We start from the raw sequence: 13,889 nt of genomic DNA, 5'->3' as shown, positions 1-13,889 counted from the left end.
TCTACTCCCAGAACACCTCTAGAACAACAAAACCCTGTACTTCATTAGTTGGCAACCCATGTGGGTGGTTGGCATCCTATGTGCACTACACCGCCACTTGCTCTGGGCCACCCCAGTGCCCCTCAAGTAGAGTTATGGGACTGCAGAAACCTCCATTATACCCTATAAGGAAAATCTGAAAGACACGTAACTTCATTAATTCTTTAAAAATCAGCCCTTTGCCAAATTCCTCTGAAAAAATTGTGGTAGCTTTCTTGTACCACCTGGGCACTACACCAACCACACTCCACCCTGGGCCACCACCACCCCACCCACGTGAAGCTATACTGTTCCTGAAACCTCCATCATACCCTATGAGGAAAATCTGAAAGATGCGCAAACTTCAAAAATTCACCAAAAATCAGCAGTTTGCCCAATTCCTTTGAAATTTTTTGTGGTAGCTTCCACTCATTGGGCACTATAATCCCCACCCACTCTTTTGACCATGTGGCCCATTTTTAAATCTGAATTAATTCAGATTCAGATTTGGATTAATTTGGATACAAAACAAAACTGGGGTGATTCAGAAGGCTTAATTTCAGACAAAATACAAAATGGGGTTGATTCAGATTTGGTAAAAATTGAATCAGAAAAAATACAAAACACACAACCCTAAAATGCCATCCCTTAAGGTGTGAGGGTGTAAAAGATTCAGATAAAACAGTACGGGACAGAGCATAACCACATAAAGAGTAGACAGAAATCTGTGTTGGTTGGTCAAAGAGATCAAACAGCCAAAAGAAAGGCACAGACTGGGTTAGAGATTCAGTGTATAGGTGCTTATATGCCAATGCCAGAAGCCTCCAAACCAAGATGGGTGAGCTGGAGTGCTTTGTTGCTAATGAAGAAATAGATATAGAGAGTATAACATAAACATGATGGAACAGTGAGAACCAGTGAGACACTGTTATCCCTGGATATAAACTCTATAGGAAGGAAAGGGAGGGGAGCCTTGGAGGTGGAGTTGCACTGTATGTTAAAGAAAGGATAACATCTAACAAGCTAGAAAACCTAGGAGGACCAGAGTGCTCCACAGAAACCCTGTGAGTGACAATACAAGGATTGAAAAGAAATGTGCTACTGGGGATGTGCTATCGCCCACCAGATCAAAACGCTGACAGTGACTGGGAGTTGCAGAAGGAAATCAGGGAGGTGAAAAGGAGAAGCAGGGCAGTAATAATGGGTGACTTCTATGACCCACACATAGACTGGGTAAATTCACAGTCAGGTAAGTACAAAGTGGTCAGATTTCTAGATACACTGAATGACTGTGCCCTAGAACAGTTGGTCATGGAATCAGCCAGAGAGAAGACAACCTTGGACTTAATCCTGAGTGGCACCCAGGACCTGGTGCATGATGTCACTGCCATGGACCCTTTAGTTACCATAGTGTGATCAAATTCAGCATACATGCGGGGAGATAATCAGCAAGGAAGTCTAACACAGACACTTTGAATTTCAGAAGAGGAAACTGTTGGGAATTCTCTCTGGTAAGAGATACCCTTCTATTACAGCAGAGTGCACAGAGGCAAAACACAGTGGAGTCTGCCTAGGCATGCATGTATGCTGAGAGTAAAAGAAACTGGAGCCAGTTCATAGTTTCAAATCAATATAAGGAGTCTTTATTAGTGAACTCCATTCTAGATAGGAAAGTGGAGGGATAGGATCTCTAATCTAGCTAGCTAGCTGGATGCAGACGGATAGATTCTGCATCTCTGCACACATGGTGCAGGGCGAGGGGAGCATGGGTGTTGCAAGGGAGAAGAAAGGGGAAGAGGAAGTGGCAGGAAGGAAGGAAGTCCCCGAGAGTAGCAATCGACATATCAAATGGATAGTGATAGAGCAGTAGAGAAGGGATGACCAATCTCTCGACAACTCTAGCCCTCTGACTCACAAATCTGCCCCCCAATGTCATTGAGACATGAGACAGACAGGGGCGTAGCTAAGGGAGAGGAGGCCCGTGTTCAGCACTCTCTCTGGCGCCCCCCCCCCCGTGTGAGGGAGATAATGCAGAAAATAGGGAGGGGTAGAGCTGGAGGGCCCTCAGGAGCTGGGGGCCTGTGTTCTTTGAACTCTTTCGCTCAATTATAGCTATGCCCCTGGAGACAGAGCAGAATCCTTCACTTCCAACAGAGACTTCTCTAAAATGAGGAGTTTGGTGAAAAGAAAACTGAAAGGGAAAATCAGGAGAGTCACTTTGTTCCAGAATGCATGGAATTTATTTAAAACCACAATACTAGAAGCCCAGTTAGAATGTATACCAAAAAGGAGGAAAGGTACCACCAAGATTGGGAGGATGCCAGCATGGCTAACTGGTAAAGTCAAGGAAGAAGGGGAAGAAGACTTCCTTCAGAAATTGGAAGGATTGCCCAAATGAAGAGAACAGAAAGGAAGACAAACCATGGCAAAAGAAATGCATGGTGACAATAATGAAGGCAAAAAAGAGAATTTGAGGAACATTTAGCTAAAATAATCAAGGGGAATAACAAAAACTTATTTATATACATTGGAAGCAGGAAAGCTGCCATGGGAGCAGTTGGGCCATTAGAAATGAAGGAGTGAAAGGAGGATATAGAGGTTGCAGAGAAGCTAAATGAGTTCTTTGCATCTGTCTTCATGGCAGAGGATACTGAGCCTGTTCCTGAACTGGGCTTCTCAGGGATGGAGGCTAAAGAACTGAGTCAGATAGATGTGACAAGAGATGACATTCTAAAATGTTTGGAAAAATTAAAAACTAGCAAATCACCAGGACCAGATGGCATCCATCCAAGAGTCCTTAAGAACTCAAATGTGAAATTGCTGACCTCCTTGCAAAATATATCCTAAAGAGCCTATCCCTACAATCAGGCTCTTTACTGGAGGACTGGAAAGTAGCCAATGTAACACCGATTTTCAGAAAGGGATCCAGGGGTGATCCACAAAATCATAGGCTAGTTAATGTCTGTTCCAGGCAAATTGCTGGAAAGCATTATCAAGGATAATGTAAAGCACACAGAAGAACAGGCCCTGCTGGGGGAGAACCAACATAGCTTCTGCAAAGGTAAATCATGCCTCACTAACCTTTTGGAGTTTGTTAAGAATGTCAGCAGGTTTGTGGATATAGTATGCCTGGACTCTCAAAAAGCTTTTGACAAAGTTCCTCATCAAAGATTCATGAGAAATCTTAGCAGTTATGGGATAAGGGGACAAGAACATGTGTGGATTGCTAACTGGTTGAAGGACAGGAAACACAATGAAGGGAAGTAAGAAGTGGGGAGGATTGCTGGTCTTGTGGTAGCAAGCATGACTTGTCCCCTTAGCTAAGCAGGATCCACCCTGGTTGCATTTCAATGGGAGACAACATGTGAACACTGTAAGATATTCCTCTCAGGGGATGGAGCCACTCTGAGAAGAGCAGAAGGTTTCAAGTTCCCTCCCTGGCTTCTCCAAGATAGGGCTGAGAGAGATTTTGCCTGCAACCTTGGAGAAGCTGCTGCCAGTCTGTGTAGACAATACTGACCTAGACAGGCCAATGGTCCGACTCATTATATGGCAACTTCCTATGTTCCTATGTTAAGGTGGCCAAAAATGCAGATGACACCAAACTATTTAGGGTAGTTAAATCCAAACCAGATTGTGAGGAGCTCCAAAAGGAGCGACAAAATGGCAAGTGCAGTTCAATATTGGCAAGTGTAAAGTGAAAATCCCCAACATCACATATTCACTGATGGGATCTGAGCTGTCGGTGACTGACCAGAAGAGAGCCCATTTGTGTGTTGACTCAATATGCGGCAGCTGTGAAAAAGGCCAATTCCGTGCTAAGGATTGGAATCATAAACTTCTAATTTATAATAAATAGGATCTGGATAGGAGGAAGTGATGTCATACCCATGGCAGACACCTAATTCTTGAGCTCCTCATCCCAGGATTTTATAGAAGCTTTTAAAGGCTTTAATTTACCTATTACCGTAACAAAAATGAAGAAATCAAATACTCATAATAATCAATAATCAAATAGAAATCAACAGCTAAGGATCAAAACAAAAGAAAAAAAGACCTGAAAGATTTCCTCTCCACTCCATGATCTCAATCGGAGCCCTCATCAAGCCCTAATCAACAAAACAAAGATAGGTCTTATCAATACAGCCAAGAAATGGCCGAAGTTAACTCAGAATCAACAAAGGACACTCAGCTCCTGCTAAATGAATTGCACAAACTCAAAGCAGACATTCTAACACAAATGCTGTCATTATTGCAGCCTCTGCAGCAAAGAGCTTGAGAGCTTGAGCAAAAAACTTCAGACATCGCCCAGACAGCAGAAACAGCTATGGAAGTAAGTACAATCTTACAAAATGATGTACAAATAATGCAGAAAAATGAAGTAGACTATCTTACCCACATTGAAAACCAATTAAAAAGGGACTCAATCCAATTTAGAGGCTTTGAAGAGAGGGTAGAAGGCGGGGATATCGTCTCTTTTATCTCTACGTGGCTAAATAAAGAGTTGCAATTGGAAGCTGGAATATACCCAGCTATAATAAACGCATATAGAATAGGTTCCCCACCTATAAATGCAGCACTACTACCAAGGTACATAGTTGTAAAGCTTCTGGATATACGTACAAAAAATAAAACATTGCAAGAAGACGTGGATCCTTTCAATATTTGAATAAACCTATACAAGTTTCTCCAGACCTAGTTCCAGAAACCTTGAAACGAAAAACAATGCACCCTGTAACAGAAGTATTAATAGCAGCAAATATCCCTTATAGATGGGGCTTCCCTTTTTCATTTCAAATTCGTTATAAGGGAACAACGCTGATAGCCAAAGATTTAGAAGCCGGTATAGACCTTCTTTCTTCTTTGGGCCTCCAGATTAAGCAGAAGAGTGAAATAAAAGAATCCTCCCCAAAGAACCTAAAATGTAAAAAGCAATAATTGCCTAACACCAACTTTCACTTTCTCCAGACTGAATTCCAATGCAATGCAAACTTTGAATCTGTAGTCTTCATCAAAACAGTACCAGAAAAAATGAAACAAATGCATGTGGACTAAAAATATATCCTTTGAATGCTGGAGGGAGGAGAAGGGGGTTATGATATGAAAAATAAGTAATTGCAAGCAATCGGGTCATAGGAAACTCCTTACATGTATTGTTATGGAGCTAAAGGATAATTTTATAATGGCAAACTCTATTTCAGCCAATTGCATGTGTGTATGTATGTATTTATGTATGTATGTGTATATGTGTGTGTGTGTGTGTGTGTGTGTTTAGATAGTTATTTGAAATCAAGGAAAGAAAGAAAGAAAGAAATACACTTAATCCTTCCTATATTCCAGTTTTATGCTTATCACATAGGAAGCTGCCATATAATGAGTCAGACCATTGGTCTATCTAGCTCAGTATTGTCTTCACAGACTGGCAGCGGCTTCTCCAAGGTTGCAGGCAGGAGACTCTCTCAGTACTATCTTGGAGAAGCCAGGGAGGGAATTTGGGACCTTCTGCTCTTCCCAGAGTGGCTCCATCCCCTAAGGGGGAAGATCTCATAGTACTCACATGGAGTCTCCCATTCAAATGCAACCAGGGCGGACCCTGCTTAGCTAAGGGGACAAGTCATGCTTGCTATCACAAGACTAGCTCTCCTCACAGTATATACTTCACTATCACAGTATATTCTTCTCAGTATTATGCATTGTTTATATGTTATATGATAAAATGGATGACAATCTAAGTTGCAGCACTCTAGAAATTTGGTCTATAGTAAACATGGAACCACCAAGACAGACAAAAGATAAATGAACCATTGTAGGAAACCTGGGATGAAAAGATGCTCTCGGTTTTCCTCTGAAAGAAAGGTGAAATGAGATCTCACCACCAATCTTGTTCATGTTTAATTCTTGTTAAACTATTGATATGTTTATTTGACTGTTTTGGTAATGGGGGGAGGGGGAGGGACTAGTTAAAAAAATAACTATCTGCTGGCTCAATTTTCACCTACAAGAAATTACATAAGCCTTCTCTGAATGGGATAATGAATACATTTTTGATAATGCACAATGGTGGATGCTTTAAAAATCCTTTTTGTTAATTGAAATGGTTGGGGTCATGTGTCAAATGCTCCAAAGTATTTAAAACTCTGCGTAAACAATAAGCCAGTGTTGTATTTCTGCAAAAAGTGCACACAAAGAAAACAACTTTAAAACTATTCCATTATTGCAGTTTCCCACAACAATATATTGCATCAGGAACATCTAAATCAAGAGGGGTAGTCAGATTAATCTCTAAAGACTGGTCTTTTAAACCATCTAAGACACACACTGACCCAGCAGGACATTACATCTTTATAGAGGGAACATTATTTGATAAACCTGTGAACTGGGCTCAATTTATGCCCCGAATATCAAACAACACTCTTTCCCCAAACCACTTTTTTAAAAAATTACAAAAAACAAAAATTAAGAACTGGATTATAGGAGGAGATTTTAACACATTAATGAACCCAGTTCTGGACACCTCCAACAAAGAAAGACAATGTGATCAGCACCAAGGCAAAACTATGTTAATGCAATTGACTGAAAAATTCAATTTATTGGACACATGGAGAGAACTACATCCACTGGAAAGAAACTATATGTTTTATTCAAATAGATATCAAACATACTCCAGAATTTATTATATTTATATCTCAGCCCCTCTGCGACTATATTTACAAAAAGCCTTTATTGGAGATAAAATTTGGTCAGATCATAACTGGATCACAGGGTGGCTACAATTTGAACCAAGGAAAGAAACTTATGGAAATTAAACACATCTTTATTAAACAATAAACATATTGTAAAACAATTGGAAAACAAAATCCAATATTTTTTTGAATTTAACACAGACTGTGGAAGAAATCAATAAACAATCTGGGAAGCATTTTAAAGCCATGCTTCGAGGTGAATGTATAAGACAAGTATCACAGGCTTTGAAATGCAGGAACTCTGAAAGAGAAAAACTTAGACAAATTATTAAAAATCTAGAATCTGAACACAAGAACACAGGAAGTAAAAAAATATATAGTCAACTCCAAAAATCTAGATCAAAACTGGACTTATTAGATTCTCATGTAATTCAGAAACAGCTATTATTTTTTAAAACAAAACTATTATGAAAAAGGTGCTAGACAAGTAAATATCTAGCTAGAAGAATAAATAATAAAATCCAGTCCAAAGCAATCAGACAACTTACAACCAAAGACCATAGGAATTTAACAAAAACTACAGGCATCTTGGAGGTAGTAAGTAAATTTTATGAAATGTTATACTTTGGAATCTCCACAACCAGACAGTATTCTCAAATTCATAAATATGCATCTTCAGACTAAAATAATATCTTCGCATGCTAAAATAATGAAGAATCCTATCTCAGAAACAGAAATTGCTGAAGCAATAACGTCCACTAAACTGGGCAAATGTCCTCGACTAGATGGCTTGCCAATAGACTTTTACAAAACATTTAAAGACAAACTCACGAAACCTCTTACTATACTATTTAATGATGCCTTAAAAAATGGCAAAATTCCACAGACCTGAAAAGAAGTCCAAATAGTGGTAATTCCTAAGCCAGATAAGGATCTTACAAATCCCAGATCTTATAGACCAATATTATTGTTAAATCAAGATGCTAAACTCTTCACAAGAACATTAGCTAAAAGACTGGACAACTTTATTGGTCATTATATACATCCTGATCAATCTGGATTTATCCCTAAAAGAAATTTAGCAGATAACACCAGAAGAACCCTTAATATTATACAGTATGCTAAAAGGAACAAGATTCCTCTCACTATATTGGCTTTGGATGCTGAAAAAGCTTTTGACAAGCTGGAACCTAATTACCTACAACACCTACTGGAAAAACTTGAATTTGGACTAAAAATTTTAAAAATAATATATTCTTTATATGATACCCCAATATCAAAGGTATTGGCTGATGGTCTATACTCAGGGGATTTCAAAATTCAAAGGGGGGCTATACAAGGCTGCCCATTATCCCCACTTCTGTTTGCCCTTTCCATCAAACCCTTGGTGAATGCAATGAGATCATCAGCAAAAATTAAAAGACTTAAAATTAAGGACATCGATCATAGGGATGTGCCCAAAGGTGCTTCGGTGCCAGAGGGTGTAGTTCTTTAAGGGAAGGGGAGGGTGCACTCATCCCTCCTGCCGCATTTTCCCCACCGGAAATACTGATTGCATGTGCATGGCAGACGGGCGCACATGTGATCAGTACTTCTGGCCACTTCCGGCCGATGAGGATAATGGGGCAGCAGGGAGGAACTCTGCCACAACGAGGGGCTTGAAAATAACGGAGTGCTGATGGGGAAAAAGAACTACCCCTGCCAGCGCCGAAGCACCAAAATGGCCCCCAGAGCTGAAACGTTTTGGAGGCCTTTATAGTGGCCTCCGAAATGCTTCGGGCTCAAGCCTAATAGAACATAAGATTAGTCACTATGCAGATGACATCACTCTATACCTGACCAATTCATACCAAGCAATCTTGAGTATAAAAAGTATCTTAGAAGACTTCAAGAAGGCATCAGGTTTTAGCATGAATATCAGTAAATCCATAATTGCAAATTATAATTCTTCAGTGGAAGAAAATTTATGGCTACAAAATGAGACACAATTCAAAGGGGCAAAAGAAAAGTGGAAGTCATTAGGTATTTGGATACCTACTGATAGTGCCTTGCTCGTTGGGATTAACCATGTATCACTTTTTCAAAAGATTGAACAAGATCTCTGCAACTGGAATTCTTTAAGGTTATTGGGGATGCAATGAATTCATTTAATAAAAATGATTATCTTGCCAAAAATCCTCTTTTTATTTCAAACTATTCCATGTCTTGTCTCTAAAGCCCAGATCTCACAGTGGCAGCAGATACTGGACAAGTTTATCTGGAGTTATAAAAAACAAAAATACAAAGAGCAATACTAAAACAAAAAATAATGGAGGTTTAAAATATCCAGATCTACAGCTATACTATGATTCCACAATACTTTCATGCTTACCTAAACTTATATTGTCTCGCAATGATCAAACATGGGCGAACCTGGATAATCAGTTCTGCTATCCATTCAATGTTGAAGAGATGTTATGGCAAACTTGGAAAAGCAGACCATCACCATGCAAAGACAATCCATACTTATTGAACACCATTCTAATTTGGGACAAATGGTATCATATATTAGCTCCTATAATCCCAATTCACGGTCAACCTTTTTTTTTTTTTTAACCTGGAGCGGAAGTTAAATCTCTTCATACTGGAGAATACATAGACTTACAAAATTATATAATTTTGTTAGTGGAAACAAGATAATCTCAAAACAAGAGCTGATTGCAAAAACAAAAATTACACCTCTCCCTTGGTATGAATATATTCACATAATGAATATATTCAAATAACTCACATGATAACACCCATACTCAAAAATCTTACTCGTTCTAAAACCTTTTTTGAAAAAATAATAATGGACAACACTGCATATAACAAAGGACTACTTTCTCAAATATATGATGTATTATTAAACAAGAAATGGAACTGCACCTTATTATATAAAAAGAGATGGACACAAGACTTGGACCAAGAAATCACTGACAATCAATAGAAAAATATCTGGAAGTCCTACTCGATGCTTTCTTCGTCTTTAAACATCAAAGAGGAAAATTTAAAAATATTAACCAGATGGCACCTTCCCCCCTCAAACTTAGCTGCGACAAATCCAGACATGTCCCACTTGTGTTGGAAAGGCTGCAGGAAAAAAGGTTCTTTCTATCACCAATGGTGGTCTTGTTCATTTATATACAAATTTTGGCTACAAGTACACAAACATATTAAAGCAATATTAAACATAGACCTAGAGTTAAGACCAATGAATTATTTACTGGACTTACCGCTACAATCTCAACTCACCACTTCAAGCAAAGAACTCTTTAGCCTCCTAACTATATCAGCAAAATTTGTCATTGCCTCACAATGGAAGAAAAAAGGGCACATTTCAATTAGAGCATACGTCAACAGAATATGATCTACAATGGTTATGGATAAAAATTTCTTTACTGCTGAAAAATGATAGTGACCAGAACCTACATGATCAGAACCTATGCCAGGTGGGAGCCCTTTTGGAAATATATAGAAGAGCGTAAGGACCCAATGCATGACCCTAACGCTCTACTAAACTACATTTACTCTTGGTGAAAGTGAATGTTCATTTGCAGAAACCAGCTGATTCTAGTCTGTATGTTTGAAACTAGTTAGAGAGGGAATTGATGTTATAAATATGTCGTTGTTATTCCACAATATGATACCTATGTGTCATTGTGTTTTGAACAGAAAAATTCAAATAAAATTTTATTTTAAAAATAAATAAATAAATAGGATCGGAATTATAAACTGCTAAGGAAGGGGATTGAAAATAAAACTGCTGAAATTATAATGTCCTTATACAAAACTATAGTGCAGCCACACTTGGAGTACTGTGTACAATTCTGGTCACCATACCTAAAGAACGACATTGTAGAACTGGAAAAGATGGAGAAGAGGGCAACCAAGATGATCAGGGGCCTAGAGCACCTTCCTTATGAGACAAAGCTGCAACACCTGGGGCCTTTCAGTTTAGAAAAAAGACGATTGTGAGGAGACATGATAGAGGTCTATAAATCATGCGTGGTGTGGAGAAAGTTGATAGAAATTTCTCTCTCTCTCTCTCAAAACATTAGAACAGGAGTCATCCCATGAAATTGATTCCCAAGAAATTTAGGACCAACAAAGGAAAGTACTTTCCCACACAATGCATAATCAACTTGTGCCACATGATGTGGTGACTGCCAACAACCTGGATGGTTTTAAGAGCGGTTTGGATAACTTCATGGTGGAGAGATCTGTCAATGGCTACTAGTCTGAGGGCTATAGGCCACCTCCAGTCTCAGAGGCAGGATGCCTCTGTATACCAGTTGCAGGGGAGTAACAGCAGGAGAGAAGGAATGCCCTCAGCAGCATCTGGTGGGCCACTGTGTGAAACAGGATGCTGGACTAGATGGGCCTTGGACCTAATCCAGCAGGGCTGTTCTTATGTTCTTACATCCTGGTTTAGGGGCAGGATATCTTTGAATGCGAGTTGCCAGAGAGCAACAGCAGGATAGGGGACATGCCTTCACCTCTTGGTTGTGGGTTTCTCTTCCCAGAGGCATCTGGTGGGCCATTGTGAGAAACTAGATTCCGGATTTGATAGGCCTTGGGCCTGATTTAGCAAATATCTTCTTATGTTCCTGTCCACCCACCTTCTCAATTTCCTTCCTTCCTTCCTTCCCTCCCTTCCTTCCTTCCACATCCTCAACATTCAGTGGACCAACTATCTTTAACATTGAAAACCACACTTGATTAACTGTAAGTTTATTTGGGGAGTTTACAAAAATTTGGGCAAATCTAGACTAAGTCCCATGGGACTTGAGTTTAGTCATGAGTCTTAAAGGGACTTAAGTTTAGTCATGAGTCATGACTAACTTGTCTCATTTATCTCAGTGGTGTTTAGTCAAGAGTAACTCATCTGCATGTTGATGAGCTTTGTCTTTTAGTTTACAAAAGAATATACTTTTGCATATCTGGGAAGTCACCCAATTAAGCAGATATCTGGGAAGTCACCCAATTAAGCAGAAACCAGTACTTTATTTTGCATGGTCCTATTTCATTTTGAAACTAATAGGCATAAACCCATCCAAATATGGAATCAGAAGGGTTATATTATGTGGAATACTTTCTTCTGGTTTAGATATCTGATTGGGTGACTGAGTTCTGTTAGCTCCCAATCTGTAACCACCAACATCCCTGTTGAATTAACATTCCTCCTCCTTCCCTCATTTTTTTTTTAGTAACTTGGTCAATGTGACAAAGCATCAGTGTGGGGTGAATTAAATGTAATACAATCTGCCACCCCAGATCAGAACACAGAGGTATATTTCACCAAGATGTTGGGCTTATTATTTAGCTTTCACAAATAACATAACATTACAGTTAAAGAAAAAAATGTTTTTAGGTAGTAAGTGCACTAGCCGACATAATGAAGAGGTTTTCATAACTTACTTGGCTATTGGAGATCAATAAGGACAAGGAGCAGTTCTTGAGATTAGAAATCCAATTCCCAGAGCAGAGAGGGCCAGCATAGAATTTAATGAGCAAAGCTTCACTAACTCCCGGTGAAGGCAACCTAAAACAATAGTTGCGGTATTATTATGGGGACATTTGGCTGTGAATTCCCCAAGTATGCAACATTCATTCATTCATCACCTGATATGTGCCATCTCCAGGAAGGCAGAATAAAGGATATTTGGAGGCTATTCTGACCAATGTGGTCATGGGCTTATCAGAGGATTATATTCAATGGAGAACATTTATTATGGTATATTTCTAACTCTATGTGATATTCCCAATGTCATTCTTACAAATGCTGACTGACATCTTAACTAATGAAGTGCAAGTGCTGCATGAGAAACACCATTGTTACTGATGGATTCATCTAAATCAGCACTGGCACTTGTGTGTGAGTAGAATATCGATGACCTCTCTTTCGCTCAGAAGTGCATGGTGTTACCGGCAAATATATCCCTGAGAGTTGCACAGTCTTTGGGGACATATTTTCAGGTGGCACAGAAAGCTTTCTGGGAAAGGGGAAGTTGTTGAAATTCAGTCTCTCCCCGGGCAAGTGCCAATGCTACATTAGTTTGGGACTCAACAGCAGCACTTGTTCTTCTCACGTAGCACTGGTACTACATTAGTCAGGATGCTGGCCATTATTTTTGAATGCTTTTGCTCTTGGTCTGATCATTTTCACTTTCACCTGGTTAAATAATTATAGGGCACAGATGCCATGGACTGATCCAAGATGCATACAGCTGGTATGTATATTGTCTCTGCCTTATATTATTAAAAATATTTATTTACTGCTTTTAAGCAACAACGTTCTCAAAATGACTCCAATAGCAAAATATATAAGAAAATGGGTTTTTATCCCAACATGTTTCTCCTTATAAAATTTACTATTTTATTTTGCTTTGTTCCTGACTCATATAAATATATAGCTCATATAGAAAGAACTTACATATTGTCTTTTTATAAGCTTGTAGTGAACTAAAATACCCCAACTTCTTGAAAATAGCTCCACAAATTGCAAAGTTAAGCATTTTCCCCTACCCCACCAAAAGTACATCCTTTTTGGTCTGTTTTTATACATTTGCTTCAAAATGTTGCTTTGCAAATCAGATCACAGGAAATTTATTTTAAAAGCTCCCTTGGCCTTGAAATGCTTGCTTATCTTTAAATCCTAAGAAATTTGGGTAACTCCACATATTCCATAACATTTCAGGTGTAGGCTTGCATTTAGCAATATATTTCAATTAATGGAAATAATGTGATCAAGCCATAAGGAGACAGGGGCTGATGACTTTGAGGCCAGGGAATAATATTTTAGGCAGATCTAGGGTTTATTTTCACCTGCATAGTACTCCTCCCCCCATACAAACATGTATACATCCTTATGGGCCAAATTATGGGAGTGAGGGAGATAACGAAAAAATAGGGATGGCTGCAAGTGAGATGGGGGGGGGACCTCAGGAGTAAGAGGCCAAGGTTCTTTGAACCCATCTGCTCAATTATAGCTACACTTCTGGGCCAAATAAACCTATTTTGGGGTAGTATACTCCATGTCTCACCTGTGAGAAGTCACAATAAATGACACGACTTTGGATTTCTGATGAGAGGACTCCATTAGGGATGTGCAAAAAATTTCGGGCACAGAACGATCTGTGCCCGAAACGAACAATTTTGGGTGATTCG

General features: G+C 39.2%; 1 long non-coding RNA gene across 1 annotated transcript; it reads right to left on the bottom strand.

The window, feature by feature from the left end:
* Positions 1-6,907: 6,907 nt before the first annotated feature.
* LOC128351322 (uncharacterized) lies at positions 6,908-12,269 on the bottom strand. Its single transcript, XR_008319708.1, has 3 exons — positions 12,141-12,269; positions 9,073-9,221; positions 6,908-7,002 (listed from the first exon to the last, which is right to left on the bottom strand). It is a non-coding gene; the product is annotated as an uncharacterized LOC128351322 (long non-coding RNA).
* Between the last annotated feature and the right edge of the window lie 1,620 nt (positions 12,270-13,889).

This window comes from Hemicordylus capensis, chromosome 3 (genome assembly GCF_027244095.1).
Source record: "Hemicordylus capensis ecotype Gifberg chromosome 3, rHemCap1.1.pri, whole genome shotgun sequence".
In the NCBI taxonomy this organism is placed as follows: Eukaryota; Metazoa; Chordata; class Lepidosauria; order Squamata; family Cordylidae; genus Hemicordylus; species Hemicordylus capensis.
Note: the sequence above shows the minus strand (reverse complement) of the source record. Positions and strands in the feature narration are given on the sequence as shown.